At 40.2% G+C, this 13,540-nt stretch overlaps 1 pseudogene; it reads right to left on the bottom strand.

The window, feature by feature from the left end:
- Nucleotides 1-2,664: 2,664 nt before the first annotated feature.
- On the bottom strand, nucleotides 2,665-3,629 carry LOC138147014 (small ribosomal subunit protein uS5 pseudogene; annotated as a pseudogene).
- Nucleotides 3,630-13,540: the final 9,911 nt, after the last annotated feature.

The raw sequence follows: 13,540 nt of genomic DNA, 5'->3' as shown, positions 1-13,540 counted from the left end.
AATAGCTTCAGTCCCTTGTTACTCTTCCTGAAGGAGACCACTTATTTGGTTAATCCTTGTCTCTCTCAATATGAATGCCAATCAAGAAATTCCCATTTTCTTGTTAAGAAGACTAGATTACAGGAGCGGCTAGGTGGCACAGTCGGGGCAGCTTGGTGGTGCAGTGAATAGAATACTGGCCCTGGAATCAGGAGGACCTGAGTTCAAATCCGATCTCAGACACTTAACACAAAACTAGCCGTGTGACCTTGGGCAAATCATTTAACCCCAATTACCCTGCCTTCCTCCCTCCAAAAAGAAAAAAAAAGAAGAAGACTGGATTCCAGGAATCTTCCACTTAAGGTTTCTCTCAAGACAACCCTGAGGGCTTATGTTATGTAAGAAATTTTCCTTCCCTGGCCAGAAAGCTAGGTTCCAGGATTATGCTACTTAGAAAATCCCCCTTCTAGGATTACAAGACCAAATTTGAGGACTCTTGAATTTAGGGTTAACCATGACCCGTGACTAGCATTGAATGGGAAAATTGGGCAATGTGGGGCAACATATACACTTGCCTGTTGCTTCAGTTGAAATGTAGTTATCAGAGGCTCCTGGGCAGGGGTAGAGGGTCAACCCCTCAACAAACCCCTACTGGCATCTTGGGAAGAAAGATAGAAGGAAATGAGTGAAAAAGAATACAAGTGTGTGAAGAAGATTCCTTTTTCACACCAGCAAAAAAGGGTGATTCTTATGACGAGTCTGTCCTTAAGAGTCTAATCAAACAATATGTCTAGAGGGGAGCCCACATCGGTGAAGTCCATCCTTCAGGAGGTACAAAGGTGTGTCTCCAAACCATCAATTCATCCTGGAGACAGCCCTAGTCACTGAAACTAAACAAGGAGACATATTTTTTCCTCTTGGTAGAATACTAATGGGCCTGTCTACTGTCCATAAGAAAAATAGTTTTAAAATTCTTGAACAAAGGCTCACTACCCTAAAAGCCAAAGTTCATTCAATCCAGTATTTATTAACGTCCTAGTGTGTCCTGGCACTGTGCTAAGATGCTTGGGATACAAGTACGAAGAATGAAGCAATCCCTGCTCACAAGGACCTTGAATCCTGATAAGTACATATAAAAGACATGCAGCAAAATGCTAACTGAATAAATAAACATATGCATGAATTTGTATCACACACAAAGTAGTTAAATACAGGGCGGTGAGGGCACTAGCAGCTGGAGCGATCAGGAAGAACTTCATGCAGAAGATGGTGCATCTGAGTTGCATCTTCAAGGACGGGAAATTGCCTGGGGACCTTGGATGCTTAACCCCTTCCACCAAATGTCTATCTGGGCAAATCTCCCTTTCTGGTAAGTTCAGCAAATTGATTGGGAAACATTCCGGATCAACCCCATTCCCTCTTCTCCCTCTATTATGTGTGTTATGTCTTAGGGGTAGAAAGACTCAAAGAAAAAACTCTGTCTTCAAGAAGTTTGCATTCTGCTAGTTGAGTGAGATACAGCTTACATATAAATGAGCTTAATACAAAGAAATCTGAGGAGGGAGAATCAGGGGAGGCTTCAAGGAGGAGGCTGCATCTGAACTGAACCAAGATTTTGAGATAAGGGGGACATTATAACTATGAGGACTGGCATGAGGGAATGTTCTGGAGCAGGAGAGAGATTATCAGTTTAAGAAAGTCCAGTTCAGGGGTGGGGAACCTGCAGCCTCGAGGCCACGTGTGGCCTTCTAAGTCCTCAAGTGTGACCCTTTGATGGAATTCAGTTGGATTTGAGGACCTAGAGGGCCACATGTGACCTCGAGGCTGCAGGTTCCCCACTCTTGTGCCAGTTTATCTGGGACAGGGAGTTTGTGAGGGGAATTAGTGTGAAGTAAGCTAGGAAAAGTAGGTTGGAGCCAGGTTGTAGAGGGTTTTAAATGGCAGACTGAGGAGTTTACATTTGTTTTTGTTCAAGGAAGCCATATGATCATCAAAACCCAGGCTCTCAGAGTTGGCCTTCTGGTCAAACTTGCATCTGAATAACAGTCCCCTGTGTGATATGCCTGAAAAGAAGTGGTCAGGTCTTTGCTTGAAGATGTCTTGGTGAGAGAGAAGATAATTCTGAAGGCAGTCTCTTATACTTTGGGGTGGCTCTAATTGTTAGGAGGTTTTCCCTTACATTCCCTTCCCAGCCCAAATCTGCTTCTCTGAAACTTGTACTCGCTGCTGCTCCCTTTTGGGGCCTGGAAGAAAAAATCCCAGGGGCAGCAAGGTGTATTGGAAAGAGCTCTGTTTTGGATTCAAAGAACATGGGTTCAGATCTCACCCGCATCCCTTACTATCAATACAGCTTTAGGCAAATGACAATTTCTTTGGGTTTCAGTGTCTTTATCTGTAAAATGAACTGGTTGTACCCAGTGACCCCTAAGACTCCTTACTCCTCTAAATACATGATCTTATGAAGTTAGTTATTATTAAGCACCTACTGCCAGGCACTATACTAAACACTAGGGACATGAACACAAGAAATAGCCTCCTGCTCTCAAGGAGCTCCTAGTCTAATGCCCCTTTCTTGTGGTTTGTCATTTTAAATATGTGGAGACAACTAATGTGTTCTCCCTAAACAACATGTTCTTCCTAAACCTTCTGGTCTTCAGTCTAAACATCTCTAGTTCTTTTGACCCATTCTTTTTTTTTTTTTTTTAATCAGGCATAGTTCAATTTATTTGTTTATAAAAAACCATCTATGTGGTTGCCACAGCAGCTGCCTGGGTCCTCTGGACAGATACTCGAGTGTGAGTCTTCACAAGATGGTCGGTGAATTCCTGATAAGGAGACTTAGTGAACACAGTCTCCTTCCACAGGTCTGGGGTTAGATAGCTGTATGTTTTGGAGATGGCATCAAAGGTAGCTTTAGCGAAATTGTCCGGAGTGGCAGTACAGCCTCTCACAGAAGTGTAGCAGTCATCAATTCCAGCCATCATCAGCAGCTTCTTAGGCACAGGAGCTGAGACAATGCCAGTACCTCTAGGAGCGGGGATCAGGCGCACCAGAATCGACCCACATCGCCCAGTGACCTTGCAGGGTACTGTGTGAGGCTTGCCAATCTTGTTCCCCCAGTAGCCACATCTCACAGGAACGATGGACAGCTTGGCCAGAATGATAGCACCTCGAATAGCTGTGGCCACTTCCTTGGAGCACTTGACACCCAGATCAACATGGCCATTGTAGTCACCAATGGCCACAAAAGCCTTGAACCTGGTACGTTGTCCAGCTCTAGTTTGTTTCTGAACAGGCATGATCTTCAGAACCTCATCTTTCAATAAAGATCCCAGGAAGAAATCTATGATTTCAGACTCCTTGATAGGAAGGGAGAAAAGATAGATCTCTTCCAAAGACTTGATCTTCATGTCCTTGACTAGCCGGCCCAGCTTAGTAACAGGAACCCACTCCTTGTCTTCCGCCTTTCCTCCTCGGCCCCGCGGCCGCGGCCCCAGTCTCGGCCACGGCCCCGGCCTCGACCTCGGCCCCCACTGCCGAAGCCACCGCGGAAGCCGCCCCGGCCTCCGACGCCGGGTCCCTCGGGGCCTCCCGCACCTCCTGCAGCACCAGCGTCGTCCGCCATTTGGTGTTCACTAGAAGTAGAAGCGACCCATTCTTATATGGCTTGACTTTGAGGCATTTAATTACCTTGCTTATCCTTATCTGGACTCTCCTTCTTCTTAATGTCAGTGTCCAAATTTGGGGGGACATTAAATTTCAGCATCCAAAACTGAACACAGTGTTCTAAGTGCAGCCTGACTTGAAGACAGAGAACAGCAGGACGAATATTGCCTCATTCCTGTTGTGGTGCAGTGGATGGAGCATTAGACCAGGAGTCAGGAAGACCTGAGTTCAAATCCAACCTCAGATGCTTACTGGTTGTGTGACTCTAGGCAAGTCACTGAACTGTCTGACTCAGTTTTCTTCACTATAAAATGGAGATAATAATAGACATCTACCTTCTCAGCTGTTGTGAGGATCAGTATTTATAAAGAAAGCTCTTAACAGAGTGCCTAGTACATTTTTGTTGTTGTTCAGTTCTGACTCCTTATCATCGCATTTGGGGTTTTCTTGGCAAAGGTAATGGGGTGGCTTGTCATTTCCCTCTCCAGCTTATTTTACAGGTAAGGAAACTGAGGCAAACAGGGTTAAGTGACTTACCCAAAGTCATGCAGCTAGTAAGTAAAGCCAGATTTGAACTCATAGAGAGAAGTGTTTCTGACTCCAGGCCCAGTACTCTTATCTGTGTAGCTGCCTAGCACACAGTAGGTGCTTAATAAAAGCTTGTCATTTTCCCCCTCCCCCTTTATTATAGCTTCAGAGTATACTGGTTGCCATATTACATTGATAACACCTATTGAGTTTTCTCAGTCCATGAAAACCTCCAAGTTCTTGTTCTGATGAACAAAGTCAAGCCTCCCATATCATGTACTTGTGAAGTGGATTTTATTTAAACTCAAGTACGATGCTTTGCTTTTATTCATTTTCATCTTATTTGATTCTATTCCATACCCTAGACTGTCGGGATCTTTTGGGATAGTGACTCCTGACATTTTAACTTGAATATTTTGGCTCTTAACATATTAGCGATTCTTCCTAGCTTTATGTCATTTCCAGATTAGCTAAGCATGACATCTCTGCTTTTATCTGAGACATTGATGAAAATATAAACTGGCTTAGGGCCAAGCACTGATCCTCGGGACACTCCCCTACTCACCTCTTTTTAAGTTGACATTGAACCATTAATGACTCCTTTTTGAGTCTGGTCAATCAGTCAGCTCTGAATCCAAATAACTGAATTGCTGCCTAGTCCACATCTCTCCATCTTTCTTTCTTCTTCTTTTTTTAATTTTTAAAGGATAGCTAGCATAAAAAATTTTGTTAGATGCTTTGCTAAAATATGGGTAAATGATATCCATAGCATTTTCCTGTTCAATAAAACTGTCAATAGAAGGAAAATCAGCTCAAACCTGTGCCTTAGGAAGATTATTTTGGCAGCTTTGTGAAGGGTGGATCCAAGAGGGGAAACAGTAAAAGCAGGGAGAGTAATTAGTAGTCTGCGGTGATAATCCAGACAAGACTGATTAGTAGCTGAATTAGGGTGTTGGCTGTACCAGTGGAGAGAAGGGATTGTATGTTGGTAGTGATGTGGAAGAGGCAACAATATTAGGCAACTGGTTTTTTTTTAATTTTATATTAAGGGGAAGAAAAAAAGATGATGTTCTGGGTGCCCGGGAAGAATGGTGTTTCCCACAATGAAAATAAGGAAATTTGGAGGAAGGGTGTGGTTTGGTTTGGATTAGGATTTTTGCAGGATGGGAGAAGGGCAAAGATAAGCAGTTGTGTTTTGGACCTGCTAAGTTTAAGAGGCCTATGTAATACACAGGACATGTCCACCATGTAGTTAGTGATGCGGGGCTGGAATTTAGGAGAGAGATTAAGGCTGAATATATGGATCTGGGAATAATCTGGTTATAGAGGTGTTGGTCTTTGAAGTTCCAGGACCCAATCACAGGAAAGGGACTAAAGAGAGGTTTTACTGAAAAAATTTAAGGCATGTAAGGTAGTCCTTTTGTGAGGTGTGAATGAACAATGATTGAGCTTGCTACCAGGTGATCCTTAAAAGACACAGTCCAGTTGGTTAGACGCAATGGAGGCAGGAACCGGGAGTCAAGGAACATCATAGTCCCCCTCCCCCTTCATCTGCCATGTCTAAGACTAGAGCTACTCACCCATAAAGAGACACACCATCCAGGTCTTGGAGTGTCATTTCAAGGTATAGTTGAAGGAACAGAGACATAGACTCCAAATATACTCCTCAGAGTCATGGATACGGAGAAGCAATCATGTGAGGCCACAAACATCTTCAAGGAGGGGCAGCTAGGTGGCACAGTGAATAGAGCACCAGCCCTGGAGTCAGGAGGACCTGGGTTCGGATCTGGCCTCAGACACTTAACACAAAAACTAGCTGTGTGACCTTGGGCAAGTCACTTAACCCTAATTGCCCTCCAAAAAGCAAAAAAAAAAAAATCTTCAAGGAGAAGATGTCTGGCAGCAAAAAAGAGGGCTGGTATGAACTAAAGAGAGACCTAGCTCTGTCAGTTAAGGGTCATTCTATGGAGCAGAGGGGAGTCTGAGTTGAGCAATCTACCAGGCAAAAATACGTCACCTGAGGGGGTAGATTTATGAGGATGCCATAGGAGAGAAAGGTGTGAGCGTTCAGCACATGTTCCTTACTATCACTGTACTCTGTGCCCACTCTTCCCACAAATGACCACTGCTCCATGCTGCCAGAAGAGACCGAGGAGCTGTCAGAAAGCTGAGAAGAGAATCAGGAGAGAGAGCACTGTCTTTGAAACCAGGAAAGGAAGGAGTACCTATAATGAATGGTTGCTTCACAATGTCAAAAGCTACATAGAAGCAGAGGAAGAGGAGGGGGAAATCTTCATATTTGAAGATTATTCTACAGATAATTATCTGCTTGTTTGTACTTGTTGTAAAGCCCATCTGTAGGCTTATGTCTCCAGTAGCTATTTGCAGAACCTGATACTATTTGTGATTCTGCCCCCTTTGACTCTTAGTCAGCCCCAGATTTATCTAATTACTGACACCTGTCACCATTTCACAGCAATACTGCATTCTTTGAATTTTGACTTCATTGACTTTATTCACACACTTCATTCTGTCTTTCTTTTCTCCCTTCCAGATCATCCAATAGGATTCCATCAGACCGGCTAGTTGGGTGTCTCATTGGATAGACTATGGAAGATCTGAGCCTAAGTCCAGCCTCAGAACACCTACTAGCTGTGTGATCCTGGGCAATTCACTTAACTTCTGTTTGCCTCAGTTTCCTTATCTGTAAAATGGGGATCATAATAGCACCTACCTTCCAGGGTTGTTGTGAAGATCAAATGAGATAATGATTGTAAAGTATTTAGCATAGTGTCTGGCACACAGTAAGTACTATATAAATGTGTTTTATATATATGTATGTATATTTAACACACATGTATATTTGTGTCGGAGAAGGAAATGACCCCCTTCTGCAGTATCTTTGCCAAGGAAAGCCCATAAACAGTATATTGGTATGCTATCATCTAAGGGTTCATGAAGAGTCAGACATGACTGAATGATTGAACAACAACTACAACAGTAATATCAATGTATATTTGCATATCCCCATACATCTTGCTGCTACCTCATCCAGTCATTGGAGGAACTCATTCTACTCTAATTCATTGGGTGACTCTGAGAATGAATAAAATCGATGGTAAGATATTTATACACAGAATGAGCAGCAAACAATTGGCACAGCAGTGTAGGTGTGCATGTATGTATGTGTACAATACATATATGTAAATACATGTGCATGTGTGTATGTATGCAACACACAAATGTATGCATGTCTATATCTATGTATGTATATATGCATTTCTCTGTCCTCTGATCTTCCAACTCTGCCATAGGACACAGCTATGCAAGGGTAAAATCCCAGTGGAAGAGATGATGAGCTGCTGGTTTAGCCATGCATGGGCTCTGATCACCACCCAGAGATTAATTTGTAGTGAGCCACATGCCTTCAGGCCAAGGTGGAGAGGCATAAGAAGGGGGTGTGGTGGCCCTCAGAGCACTGACAGGCTACCATGGTCTCTAAGCATCGCTGAGGGAAGATGGGTAGCAGGCATGAAATACACTTTAAGGTAGAAGTACACCCTAGGGCATATCACTCAGCAAAGTGCTAATGTGTATATTAATGCATAAACTCAGGTACAGACTTGTTTGGAATACACATACAAAAACCCAAATGATTTCCTACAAGCCCATAACCCTGGTATTTGCCAAAGAAATTAGGTCTGGTGAATTAACCCCAAGCTTTTGGCAACCATGAGGTCACATCTCAATATAAAAGTGAACCACCCAACACTCATAGCCTCTTCTGGGAGAGCATCAGATATTCTCAGAAAGAACTGTAGCATAAACACTCCCCGGATGATTGGATACCCACAAGTCATAGCTTCTAGATTATCTTTGAAGGTTCCCACCCAAGTGACACCATTAAACCTTGTCTTAAGGAAATATTGGCTCTTGAAGTTAGTTATGGAATAAGTGTAATAGGTTTAAAAATTTTCTTTAACATTTTTATTTAAAGTTTTGAATTCCAAATTCTATCCTTCCCTCTCCTCCCCCCTCCCTTAGATGGTAAGCAATCAGATATAGGTTATACATGTACAATTATGTAAAACATTTCCATATTAGTAATTTTGTATAAGAAGACTCAAATTAAAAAAAGAAAGTAAGTGAAAAATAACATGCTTTAGTCTGTATTCAGTCAGTATCAATTCTATCTATGGAAGTGGATAGCATGCTTCATTATTAGTCCTTTGAAATTGTCTTGGATCATTGTATTTCTGAGAATAGCTAAGTCATTTACAATTCTTCATTAAGCAATATTGCTGTTACTGTGTACAATGTTCTCCTGGTTCTGTTCACTTCGCTATGCATCAGCTCACGTAAGTCTAGGTTTTTCTGAAATTTTCCTGCTTGTCATTTCTTAAAGCACAATAATATTTCATTATAGTTATATATTACAGCTTGTTTAGCCATTGGGGATTTTTGATTTCTAATTCTTAGCCACCACAAAAAGAGTTGCCATAAATATTTTTGTACTAATAGGTCATTTCCCAATTTTTTTGGATGTCTTTGGGATATAGACCAAGCAGTGCTATTGATGGATCAAAGAGTATGCACAGTTTTATAGCCCTTTGGACATAGTTCCAAATTGTTTTCCAGAATAGTTGGATAGTTCACAAATCTACTAATAATGCAATAGTGTCCCTGTTGTCCCACATCTCCTCCAACATCCAATATTTTTCTTTTTTGTCTTATTAGCCACTTTGGTAGGCATGAGTTAATACCTCAGAGTTGTTTTAATTTGCATTTCTCTGATCAATAGTGTTTTAGAGCATTTTTATGTGACTATAGATAGCTTTGATTTCTTTGTCTGAAAACTGCCTGTTTATATCCTTTGACTATTTATCAATTGTGGTACAACTTGTATTTTTATAAATTTTACCCAGTTCTCTATATATTTGAGAAATAAGACCTTTATTAGAGATACTTGTAAATTTTTTTCCCATTTTTCTGCTTTCCTTATAATTTTGGTTGCATTAGTTTCGTTTGTGTAGAACCTTTTAAGTTTTTTTGTATTCCAAATTATCTGTTTTACATTTTGTAATGCTCTCTCTCTATTTTTTGATCCTAAATTCTTCCTTTATCCATAAATCTGACAGATAAACTATTCCATGCTCTCTTAGTTTGTTGATGGTATCACCCTTTATGTGTAAATCATGAATTCATTTTGACCATATCTCAGTATATGGTGTAAGATGTTGGTCTATACCTAGTTTCTTCCATACTGTTTCCATTTTTCCCAGAAATTTTTCTTTCAAACAGTGAGTTTTTGTTGCAAAAGCTTAGATCTTTGGGTTTATCATATACTGTGTTCCTTTACTATAATGTAATTTGTACCTAGTTTATTTCACTGATCCACTGCTCTGTTAGCCAGTACCAGATTGTTTTGATAATTACCACTTTATAATACAGTTTGAGATCTGGGACAGCTAGACCACCTTCTTTCACATTTTTTAAAATTGATTTCCTTGATATCCTTGAGCTATTGTTCTTCCAGATCAATTTTGTCTTTGCTTTTTCCTAGCTCTGGAAAATAATTTTTTGATAGTTTGATTGGTATGCACTCCATAAATAGATTAATTTAGGTGGAATAGTCAGTTTTATTATATTGTCTTGGCCTATCAATGAGCAATTAATATTTTTCCAGTTGTTTAGATTAGACTTTATTTGTGTGAAATTTTTATAGTTGTGTTCATATAGTTTCTGGGTTTGTCATGGCAGGTAGACTCCCAAGTATTTTACAATGTTTACAGTTATTTTAAATGAAATTTCTTTTTCTGTCTCTTGCTGCTGGACTTTAGTGGTAATAAATAGGAATACTGATGATTTGTGTGGATGTATTTTCTATCCTGCAACTTTGCTATAGTTGTTAATACTTTCAAATAATTTTTTAGTTGATTTTCTAAGTATAATATCTTATCATCTGCAAAGAGTGATAGTTCTGTTTCCTCATTGCCTATTCTAATTCCTTTAATTTCTTTTTCTTCTTTTATTGCTATAGCTAATATTTCTAGTACAATATTAAATAATAGGGATGATAATGGGCATCTTTGCTTCACCTCTGATTTATTGGGAGGGCTTCTAACATCTCCACATTACAGATAATGCTTACTGATGGTTTTAGATAAATATTATTTATCATTTTAAGGTAAGCTCCCTTTATTCCTATGTTCTTTTGTGTTTTTAATAGGAATGGGTGATATATTTTGTCTAAGGCTTTTTCTGTATCTTTTGAGATAATCATATGATTTCTGTTGATTTTGTTATTGATATGGTCAATTATGTTGATAGTTTTCCTAACATTGAACCAACCCTGCATTCCTAGCATAAATCCCACCTGGTCATAGTGTATGATCCTTGTGGTATAATGCTGCTATGATCTCTTTGCTAGTATTTCATTTAACATTTTTCCATCAATATGCATTAGGAAAATTGATCTATAATTTTCTCTGTTTTGGCTCTTCCTGTTTTGGGTTATCAGCACCTATTTGTGTAGTAAAAGGAATTTTGTAGGACCCCTGCTTTGCCTATTTTCCCAAATAGTTTATGTAGTATTGGGATTAATTGTTCTTTAAATGTTTGGTATATTTCACTTGTGAATCCATCTGGTTCTGGAGATTTTTTTCTTTAGGAAGTTCATTGATGGCTTGTTCAATTTTTTTTCTAAGATTGGGTTATCTAAGTATTTCATTTCTTCTGTTAATTTGGGCAATTTATATTTTTGTAGATATTCATCCACTTCATTTAGATTGTCAAATTTGTTGTCATATAATTAGGCAATATAGCTCCTAACAATTGTCTTCATTTCCTCTTCATTGGTGGTGATTTCATCCCTTTCATTGTTGATACTATGAATTTGGTTTTCTTCATTCTATTTTTTAATCAAATCAACTAGTAGTTTACCTATTTTATTGTGTTTTTTTTTTTTCATAAAACCAGCTTCTAGGGAGGTGGAGCCAAGATGGCAGAGTAAAAACAGGACTTCTGCGTGGGTCCAGCTCCCACCACCTCCAATACAAGTAAAAAAATGACTGTAAACAAATTTTAGAGCTACAGAATCCACAAAGTGACAGAGAGAAACAAATCTCCTGCTGAAGGCAGGCTGGCAGGCCAATAGGAAGGGTCTGTTGCACCAGGCTGGGAGCCAAGTAGAGGCCTGCCTGAGCTGGGCAGTTCTCGCCCTGGGGCGGCCCTAACCGGTGGCACAGACTGGCCAGAGCAGACTTCAGGAGAGTGAATCACCAGCAGCTGTGGAAGTTTCCAGACTTCTTAACCCATAAACACCAAAAAATAAAGTAAAAGGTCAGTGGGGAGCTTTGTTGGAACCGGGTGGAGAAGAGCACAGTCCGGTCCCTGTCCCTGACAGAGGGGGGGGGGGGGGGGCATGGCAAAATGCATCTGCTGCCGCGTGGCTGCCTCCAGAGCTCCTGGCCTGCAGATTGTAGTGACCATTCAGAGGGTAATCACTCTTACTTTAACCTGCTTGCATCTGGATCATGGTCTTGGGTGGTGGTCCTGGGGTGTGTGGCTAGTGTACCAGAGCTTGTGGGGGCTGCAGAGAGGGCACCCTCCTAATAACTCCAGCAGCTGTGAAAACCCCTGAAATTTGGGACACAGCTCTCTGTAATCTGGAAGCAGAGTTCTAGCATGGCAAAGGGCTCAAAAGTCAAGTAATTGGCTGGCAAGATGAGCAAGCAGAGGAAGCACAAACAGACCAAAGGATCCTTTTTTGGGGACAAAAAGGATTCAAGGCCTGGTTACAGGCCATGAAGGAGCTCAAGAAGGACTTTGAAAATAAAGTAAGAGAAGTGGAGGAAAAATTGGGAAGAGAAATGAGAATGATGCAAGAAAATCAAGAAAAGCAAGTCAACAACCTGCTAAAGGAAACCCCCCAAAATACTGAAGAAAATAACACCTTAAAAAATAGACTAACCCAAAATGGCAAAAGAGGCCCACAAAAGCCAGTGAAGAGAAGAATGTCTTAAAAAGCCAAATTTGCCAGATGAAAAAGGAATTTCAAAAACTCATTGAAGAGAATAACTCTTTCAAAATTAGATTGGAACAACTGGAATTTAATGATTTTATGAGAAATCAAGATACTATCAAACAGATCCAAACAAATGAAAAAAATAGAAGGCAATGTGAAATAACTCATTGGAAAAACCACTGACCTGGAAAATAGATCCAGGAGAGATAATTTAGAAATTATTGGACTACCTGAAAGTCATGATCACAAAAAGAGCCTAGACAACATCTTTCAAGAAATTCTCAAGGAAAATTGCCCTTATATTCTAGGACCAGAGGGTGTAGCGGCAGGCACCCCAAGTGTCGTCAGGGTTTGCTGCCAATACAGGTTCTTAGATCTGCTTTGTTAAAGGAAAGCAACTCAAAATGGGTTAACAAGCTTACTTTAATCAGTCAGACATATATCATTTACCTTGTTCAGGGGAAAAGATCAGCACCCCGAACTTCAAAGTACACAGACAGAATTATCAAGACAGAAACAGATCTAGTAGACAGATTTCAAACTGTCCAACCATTACATCCATACCCAGTCAACATCTGGGTTTTTTCAAAGCCGGGGGGCTCAGGACAAGAATCCATATCAATTCCCAGAATCCATATCAAAACAAGCCTCCCACCCCAGGCTCCAGGTACAATTTAGCCTAGGGGCAGGGAAGATCTTTAAAATTTACATTCCCATTACAGAGGGCAAAATAGAAATTGAAAGAATTCACTGATTGCCTCTTGAAAAAGATCCCCAAAAGAAAACTCCTAGGAATATTATAGCCAAATTCCAAAGTTCCCAGGTCAAGAAGAAAATACTGCAAGCAGTCAGGAGAAACAATTTGAGTATTGTGAAAACACAATCAGGATAGCACAAGACCTAGAAGCTTCTACATTAAGGGATTGAAGGGCTTGGAATGTGATATTCTGGAGGTCAAAGGAGCTAGGATTAAAACCAAGCAAAATTCAGGAGAAAATATGGCCATTCAATGAAATAGAGGATTTTCAAGCATACTTGATGATAAAAACAGAGCTGAACAGAAAATTTGACTTTCAAATACAAGAAGCAAGAGAAGCATGAGAAGGTAAACAGGAAAAAGAAATCATAAGGAACTTATTAAAGTTGAACTATTTACATTCCTACATGGAAAAACGATAATTGTAACTCATAAGACTTTTCTCAATTTGAGGATAGTTGAAGAAAAATAGATGTATATGTATGTATAAGAGGGTGTATGTGTATATAAATATACATGTGAGTGTGTGCATATGTATACATAGAGGACACAGGATGAGTTGAATATGAAGGGATATCTAAAAA

The sequence above is a fragment of the Petaurus breviceps genome, unplaced genomic scaffold (genome assembly GCF_028583685.1).
Source record: "Petaurus breviceps papuanus isolate PSGF00001 unplaced genomic scaffold, PetGlider_PUasm1.0 90778, whole genome shotgun sequence".
NCBI classification, from domain to species: Eukaryota; Metazoa; Chordata; class Mammalia; order Diprotodontia; family Petauridae; genus Petaurus; species Petaurus breviceps.
This window is presented reverse-complemented; position numbering and strand designations above follow the sequence as displayed.